At 46.7% G+C, this 9,176-nt stretch overlaps 1 protein-coding gene across 1 annotated transcript in view; it reads left to right on the forward strand.

The window, feature by feature from the left end:
• Positions 1-1,849: 1,849 nt before the first annotated feature.
• TTC33 (tetratricopeptide repeat domain 33) overlaps positions 1,850-9,176 on the forward strand; it is a 231,383-nt gene continuing 224,056 nt past the window's right edge. Inside the window, exon 1 of the mRNA XM_018561180.1 lies at positions 1,850-1,903. The gene's annotated coding sequence lies outside the window, so the exon portion shown is untranslated. The remainder of the gene's footprint in view (positions 1,904-9,176) is intronic.

Genomic DNA, 9,176 nt, shown 5'->3' on the forward strand with positions numbered 1-9,176 from the left:
CCCCAACCCCCCCCCCCCCTTGTGAATGAGTAACGGGTAGTTGTTACACCTACTCATTCACCAAATAAAGCATAAAGTTATAAATAAATACACATCCTAAAAAAATCCTTTATTTGAAAAATATAAAACAGTTTTTGACAAGTCCTTAAATAATAATTAAAAAAATCCCCAAAAAGTCCATCGATGTAATCCAAACGTCAATCACTTGGTCCAGCGATGTAGATCCATGCCAATCAGAATGGACGACGGCCGCCGACACGTCCAATCCCGACAAACACTGGCCGGAAAATGACAGCTCTGCTTCCGAAAGTAAACAAAAGGGTGGAGTGAGTCATGACATCACGGGACTTGCTCCACCCTTTAAATACATTTCATTAGGGGGCAGAGAGCTGTCACTGAATGTCAACAAAGGGGCGGGGCAAGTCCCTAGATGGCATGGCTCACTCCTCCCCTTTGTTGACATTCGATAGCAGAGCTGTCAACTTTCAAAAACTTTTGAAAATCTGTGTTGTGTTTTTTCAAATGAAGGACTTTGGAGCACACTGTGGTGTGTTTATTTACAATTTCACTGTTTATTTGGTGAATGAGTAGGGGTTACAACTACCCCTTACTGATTCACAAGGTGGGTGGGATCTGGGTGCCCTCCTTTATGAAAGGGGGCATCCAGATTCCTATGAGCCCCCCCTGCCCGCAGAACCCCACAAGCACTGGGCCAGGGTTGTGGAGAAGAGGCCATTGTCCTCATCAACATGGAGACAAAGTGCTTTTCCAGAGGGTAGCCCCCGGCAAAGCACCCTCCCCATGTTGAGGGCATGTGGCCTGGTATGGTGCAGAAGGGGGGCGGGGGGGGGGATCTGCACGCTGTTTTGTTTAATTGTCTATGTGGAATGTCAAAAGTAAAAAAAAAACAAAAAAACTTTCAGGTTCCATTCACACCTGGGGGACAGTGTTTCAGCGCTGCTTTTGCAATTTTTATGTGCGTTGAGTGCGTATTACAGACGTCTTCTGTTCATATGTCAGTGCATTTTTGAAGCCCACTGATCAGTGTGTTTTCATTGAAGTCTATGGAGAAAAAACAAGCTGATTAGCACGACAAAAGAAGCTCAGGAACTATTTCAAGCGTCAGGCGTATTTATATGCGTGATTCCGCGTCTTTGTGTGGACATCCCCCATAGGAATGTATGGGATTTCACGTTTCAGCGTGGAAAAATTAGCGCGATCTAATGCATCCAAAATAAATGAAAATTCAGATATGGACGAATCTGAATAATGAAATGAATTGACTTTCTGACCCAAATCCTGAAATAACAAAACGAAACAAACCAAAACAAATAGGCGCACGTGTCTAGTTAATAAAGGCAGATATACAGGTGAAACTTGAATAATTAGAATATCGTGCAAAAGTAATTGCACGGTAATAGTTCAGGTACTTGAATGTATTTTTTAAGATTTAACTCCTGAGTTTAGAGTCACTTTAGGGTCTGGTGTTCCTCCATGACTGACCAGATGGATGGGAGGAAGATCCATGTGCTGGCTGAGAGGCTGCTGGCTGGGGCGCATCAGAGGTTGCTATGGCAGCCATTGAAAACGAGGCTTGGACAGCAGGAGACGGCAGACCCAGACAAGCATGAAGCCAAGCCTCTCCTCCACTAGACTCGGCCCTCTCCAGCACTCTTCTAATCAGATCCTCCATAGCAGAATGTAAGACACAGCAGGGAGGAGAGGAGGGAGGGCCGCAGTGACGTAGCTGGAAATCCAGGAACAGAGCTCAGAGAAATACAGAGGACACAGACTATGGCGGTGAATATGAGATGAAAGATTCCACGCTCCAGCTAATTGTTTACATTCTGAGACTTGTGTGGAAGCATCACTGCCAGCAACTGCAAACTTAAACAGCAGAGAGGTTAGTAACAGGAAGTCCGGCGTTCATTTCATGCGGGGGCTTTGCTACATGCTATAGCCCCTGTACGTTTATTACAGGTATTTATATCGCGCTGACAATTTACATAGTGCACATTCACATCAGTCCTCAAGGAGCTTACAATCTAAGGTCCCTATCTCGCAGACATACATACATTAGACAGGAACCAATTAACCTTCTAGCCTGTCTGTGGAATGTGGGGGGAAACCCACGCAAGCACAGGGGGAACGTGCAAACTCCTTGCAGATGGTGACCTGACCAGGAGTTGAACCGGGGACCCCCAGTGTACATTAGCTGTGTCAGCCGCTGTTATTACATGGACAATGCCTGGCACTGTGTGACATGTCTGATACATGCTGTGTACACAGTGCCTGCTGCTCCACCTACACACAGCCTGGGGAGATGGACAATTGCACAGTTCACTGACCAATCAGATTTGGGAGGTCAGTGAAATGGCAATTCTGATTGGTGCATGCAGACTACTGGTCTCTGTATACTGCTGGTTACAGTGGACATTTACCCCCCTTCACTAAAAACCACATCACCATACAGCTCTGCATGCTGATATGAAATCATCTCACATTCATTAGTTAAATACACATATTTTTCTTACACTTACCATAACTGTTTTTCCACTTCCTTGTCCTCTATATCAGTAGTTCTCAACCTGTATAACCTCAGGACCCACATTTGTCCTTGGTCATTAAAATGTGACCCAAGTCGCACTTCAATGGAACGCATGGCATTGCAGTACCGCACGTTATGATGCAGGCAATTCAACTGTGGGCGGGAGGTGTGCTTGGGGTGTCATTCAAATGAATAGCAACGCACCTTCCGCACCAGAACACATAGTAGGTGTGATTGCATGGTACAGTGCATTAATGGCACAAGACTGTTCGATTAACGCACTGTACTAGTGTGAACGGGCCCTCAAAAACACTGACAGACACACACAACCACAGATATTCTCACACACATATGCACAATCTTGAAATTTTTTTTAAAACTTTTTTTTTAAGGTCCATCACACATTCATTAGTTAAATACACATATTTTTCTTACACTTACCATAACTGTTTTTCCACTTCCTTGTCCTCTATATCAGTAGTTCTCAACCTGTATAACCTCAGGACCCACATTTGTCCTTGGTCATTAAAATGTGACCCAAGTCGCACTTCAATGGAACGCATGGCATTGCAGTACCGCACGTTATGATGCAGGCAATTCAACTGTGGGCGGGAGGTGTGCTTGGGGTGTCATTCAAATGAATAGCAACGCACCTTCCGCACCAGAACACATAGTAGGTGTGATTGCATGGTACAGTGCATTAATGGCACAAGACTGTTCGATTAACGCACTGTACTAGTGTGAACGGGCCCTCAAAAACACTGACAGACACACACAACCACAGATATTCTCACACACATATGCACAATCTTGAAATTTTTTTTAAAACTTTTTTTTTAAGGTCCATCCAGTCTCCCTATCTTGAGAGAACTGGAGTGAATCCTGGGGTCCAGTGTGGGCTGTTGTGCTGTGACAGAGCTCCATCTATATGTGCATTGCTTCTAATGACCCACCAGTTGAGAACCAAAGCTCTGTAGCTTACCAAACATGTTACACTCTGACTGTACAATCTCCTTTAGCTCTACTAACAACTATGTAGGGCAAGGGCCTGCCTAATAAGATAGATTGGTTAGACTAGGCAGGTCCTCATATTACATACTTTTGATAAACCTTAAAGTTGATTGTATGGAGATTGTATGGTCAGATTGTAATGTGCGTGGTGACTCTTAGGCATAAGTATTGTAGCCCATGCCTAAGGCCCCATTCAAACAAAAAATCAGCAAAGATGTCACCAGCACACCATAAGATTTCAGCAAAAGTCCATTTAATGACAAATTGCCATTCAATTACAAGAGCTTTCGGGGCCTCAGGCTCAGAATGACCTATGACCTAGGTTAACTATTATTCCGGTAAGGAGTGCAGCAAGTTACCTATTCCCATTCAAACTAAGGCGCATTGTGAACGTGCGTCAAACGTGCACACTTCAATGTGCTTTCATGATACGTGCACAAACGCGAAATGCGCTTGCGCTGCCATTACCAGGTAATGGCACACCATGGGCGGGCAAACAAACACTTTTTTTTTTGTTCCCCCGCGCCTCACAGGAAAGGAAAAAAAAACGCGGAACGCATGTTGCCAAAATTTGCAACAGGTACTACTTTTCCGCTTTTGGCACGCACCCAAAGACCCATGGTGATCAATGGGGACTCGTGTCAAACACAGGAAGCAAAGTCCCGCCAGGTGCCTGTGACTTCCTGGTGTGAACAGGGTCTTAGGGCTCAGTCACACTAAATGCAGTGCGTTCCGTCCCGATTTTGGCCAGAACGCACTGCCTCACATTGCGGCCAGCTCACTTTTTAGTGGGGTAGGAGGGGCGTGGCGGGCCATTCAAGTGAATGGCACCGTAGCCACGCCCTCCGGCCGCAATGCGATCCGCCGCACGGGATCGCAAGGCACATTGTGCCTGCGGTCCGGTCCTGTGCGGTGCAATCAAAATAGTGCTTGTAGCATTTTGATCGCACAGGATCACTTGAATGGCCCGCCACGCCCCATCCTGCCCCACTAAAAAGTGAGCCGGCCGCAATGTGAGGCAGTGCGTTCAGGCCAAAATCGGGACGGAACGCACTGCATCTAGTGTGACTGAGCCCTGGGATGGTTACATCAAAGAGCATTGCTGGAAAATCTTATCTGTAAACTAGGAGATCTCAGGGAGTATTTTTCCCCCTGAGATGGTCCTCTTAAGCATTAGTGATGTAACTCATGCCTAAGTGATGCATTATAGCAAACACTTGGCTACCTCTCCGATACCTTCCAGGCCTCTTTGTGGGAGCAGCAAATCCTGAGCTCACAAACATTTGTTTCCTACTTCTGTGTACTCCCCTCTAGTTCCCCCATCCAGGTCCCTCGCTGCTGTTTGAGGAGGGCCGTTAATCCATAGCTACAGGTGTGGGCGGGACCGCCAGTTCCCTACTGCCTCCTCGCATGACACGACTTATCTTCTGGATCCTGACAGTACTCCTCCGCTGGACAGCCGATAGGAGTCGTCCATGTCAAGCAGACAGTGACATGGACACTCAACGAAGGACCCCGCAGGAAGTACACAAAGGAAGAGAGAAGACTCGGGAGCTGAGGGTCTCATGACTGTGGCTTTAGGTAAGTAAAACAAGTGTTTTGCTTTTTCCTCTAGCAATCAGAGGTTGGGGGGGTTTGAAATGATCCTGGAGGTGTGTTTTAGTGCATGGGTTGTGACATGCTAAAATGCATGTGTTCGCATTCCCCAATACGTCATGTCGTTTTTTTTTCAATGTCTTAGTGCGTTGGGAAGCCCTTGGACATCAATGGAAACATTTTGAGGGGGGAAATTTATCAAAACTGGAGCAGACAGAATATTGAGCAGTTGCCTGTAACAACCAATCAGCTTCTATATTTTATTTTCAAAGCCTAACTGAACAAACTGAAAGTGACACTAAACTCAGGAGTTAAATCTTAAAAATGCATTCAGGGACCGTAACTATTCACAAAAATGGATCTTATTTGTGTATCACTCGGCTGTATATCCTCCAAATCATCTCTGAATTGGTGCTGACACTGTCCTTCCTTCTGGAGGGTGGCTACTTTTGTTCCCCATGGTCCCTGTGTGTGGTGTAAAGTAGTCACCGCTCCAAGCTCATTCCCAGGATGAACTACAATCTCAGGTTTAATTTACTAATTTGTATTGAGATTGTAGTCCATCACAGGAGTGAGCTTGGAGTGCTGACTACTTTACAACACACAAAGGGACCATGGGGAACAAAAGTAGCCACCCTCCAGAAGGAAGGACAGTGTCAGCACCAATCAGAGATGATTTGAGGATCTACAGCTGAGTGATACAGAAATAAGATACATTTTTGTGAATAGTGCAGGTACTTGAATGTATTTTTAAGTAAACTCTTGAGTGTAGTGTCACTTCAGAGAAGAGGATAATTTGCCGTGGGCAGCTGCTCCAGATTTTGCCTGCTCCAGTTTTGACCATTCAAGTGAATGGCACCGTAGCCACGCCCTCCGGCCGCAATGCGATCCGCCGCACGGGATCGCAAGGCACATTGTGCCTGCGGTCCGGTCCTGTGCGGTGCAATCAAAATAGTGCTTGTAGCATTTTGATCGCACAGGATCACTTGAATGGCCCGCCACGCCCCATCCTGCCCCACTAAAAAGTGAGCCGGCCGCAATGTGAGGCAGTGCGTTCAGGCCAAAATCGGGACGGAACGCACTGCATCTAGTGTGACTGAGCCCTGGGATGGTTACATCAAAGAGCATTGCTGGAAAATCTTATCTGTAAACTAGGAGATCTCAGGGAGTATTTTTCCCCCTGAGATGGTCCTCTTAAGCATTAGTGATGTAACTCATGCCTAAGTGATGCATTATAGCAAACACTTGGCTACCTCTCCGATACCTTCCAGGCCTCTTTGTGGGAGCAGCAAATCCTGAGCTCACAAACATTTGTTTCCTACTTCTGTGTACTCCCCTCTAGTTCCCCCATCCAGGTCCCTCGCTGCTGTTTGAGGAGGGCCGTTAATCCATAGCTACAGGTGTGGGCGGGACCGCCAGTTCCCTACTGCCTCCTCGCATGACACGACTTATCTTCTGGATCCTGACAGTACTCCTCCGCTGGACAGCCGATAGGAGTCGTCCATGTCAAGCAGACAGTGACATGGACACTCAACGAAGGACCCCGCAGGAAGTACACAAAGGAAGAGAGAAGACTCGGGAGCTGAGGGTCTCATGACTGTGGCTTTAGGTAAGTAAAACAAGTGTTTTGCTTTTTCCTCTAGCAATCAGAGGTTGGGGGGGTTTGAAATGATCCTGGAGGTGTGTTTTAGTGCATGGGTTGTGACATGCTAAAATGCATGTGTTCGCATTCCCCAATACGTCATGTCGTTTTTTTTTCAATGTCTTAGTGCGTTGGGAAGCCCTTGGACATCAATGGAAACATTTTGAGGGGGGAAATTTATCAAAACTGGAGCAGACAGAATATTGAGCAGTTGCCTGTAACAACCAATCAGCTTCTATATTTTATTTTCAAAGCCTAACTGAACAAACTGAAAGTGACACTAAACTCAGGAGTTAAATCTTAAAAATGCATTCAGGGACCGTAACTATTCACAAAAATGGATCTTATTTGTGTATCACTCGGCTGTATATCCTCCAAATCATCTCTGAATTGGTGCTGACACTGTCCTTCCTTCTGGAGGGTGGCTACTTTTGTTCCCCATGGTCCCTGTGTGTGGTGTAAAGTAGTCACCGCTCCAAGCTCATTCCCAGGATGAACTACAATCTCAGGTTTAATTTACTAATTTGTATTGAGATTGTAGTCCATCACAGGAGTGAGCTTGGAGTGCTGACTACTTTACAACACACAAAGGGACCATGGGGAACAAAAGTAGCCACCCTCCAGAAGGAAGGACAGTGTCAGCACCAATCAGAGATGATTTGAGGATCTACAGCTGAGTGATACAGAAATAAGATACATTTTTGTGAATAGTGCAGGTACTTGAATGTATTTTTAAGTAAACTCTTGAGTGTAGTGTCACTTCAGAGAAGAGGATAATTTGCCGTGGGCAGCTGCTCCAGATTTTGCCTGCTCCAGTTTTGATAAATTCCCCCTCTCATGTTTCATGTGTTGGCAACAGGTATTAACAAGCCTTGGTCAGTAACCTTAAAGTGAATAATTTGGCGCCAAGCTCACTGTTGGGGATGCCACCTTTTTGTTCAAGTGAAACCTGAACACTCTAGTGCCGTGCACGGCAATTTTTTTTTTTGGGAGAATATAAAGGAGAGAGTGAAGAAAGTTAGTCCGGGGAGGGAGTAAGGAGACCATCTATAGAGGAATACAAATCCCAGAAATACAAAATAATATGAAGCTACATACTCTGTGTTGTTCCGGGGGGTGCCCTGATGTCTCCAGGCTCTCGGGTGGGCCGTGCGGGCTCTCAGGTGGGCTGTGCGGGTTCTCAGCAGTTCTGTGTGGTATCTCACGAGGGGTCTGGAGGTGGGCAGCGTTGTGTCAGAAAGACAAAGGAGGAGATGTGTAGGCCGGCCTGTGCCTGTTTACAGGCGCCCACGGCTCACCGGAAGATGCGGCTGACTGAGGTCCCACGCTTGCTGGCACATTAGTCCGTGGGCTGAACGGAAAAAATTGATGCAATTCCTCCATCAACACAAACAGCGTGTCGATCGAGGAATCGCCGCTGTTTGCATTGTATTCTGACAGGTGCCGCCGACACCTGTCGGAATACCCAATCAGAGTGCGGAGCTCATTGGCTGCCGGCTCTGATCGTACGAATATTTTCCAGCCGGCTCCTTTGATCAGTTGATCGGGGAATGCAGCCTGAAAGGGAGCCGGCAGCCCAAACACTGTTCATTTCAGCTGGTACATTAAAAACCGACCGAAATTTGGCCAGTGTATGGGCACCTTTACTGCCACCACCAGTGAGACCTGATACTGGTTCTAGGTATTTCGACACTTTTAGGGCTTGTTCACTTTACATCAACATGCATTGCTTTAAGGCAGGAATCTGCTGCCAACAGACCACAATGGATTAAAAAACACACAAGATCATTTTTTACCAAGGCAGCGCACCAAAGCGCTTAGTATGTTGCGGTGTACTATACAGGGGGATGCCCTTCACAAGGAATGTGAGTGAGACTTTCTCTGCCTTAATGTGACCACGACTTTGTCAGCCTATTGTAACAAAAAAAAAACCTGAGTAGGGTATTTATTTAAACAGTATACCAAATGCAACAGCCAACAGTCTGAGTGCATGTGGAAGGCTGAAAGCGGCGCTGCTAATTGCAATGGAATGAGTTGTTGTAAGCCTGAATCCGGAAGTGCCGTTACTGGCAGGTTCTCCAGGAGAAATTGCAACAGACTGGTAATTTGTTTAAAGGAGAACTATGGGGTTAAGGCTTTTCCCCATAGTTCTCCTTAGGGTAACGGGAGGATACAAACTAGCGTCCTCCCGTCACCCTAGGCTCAGTATACCGCGAGCTATAGCTCGCGGTATACTGAGACGCCGCAGCTGAAGCGGATCCCGACAATTGTGCCAGGATCCGCCCAGCTGCGTGACTGACAGCTGGCTCTGCCTATCTAGAGGCAGAGCCAGCTGTACCCGCCCCCTCCCCCGTCCGTTCCGCCAGTCAGCGCTGGCAG

Source organism: Nanorana parkeri, unplaced genomic scaffold (genome assembly GCF_000935625.1).
Source record: "Nanorana parkeri isolate BGI_ZX_2015 unplaced genomic scaffold, ASM93562v1 scaffold505, whole genome shotgun sequence".
NCBI lineage: Eukaryota > Metazoa > Chordata > Amphibia > Anura > Dicroglossidae > Nanorana > Nanorana parkeri.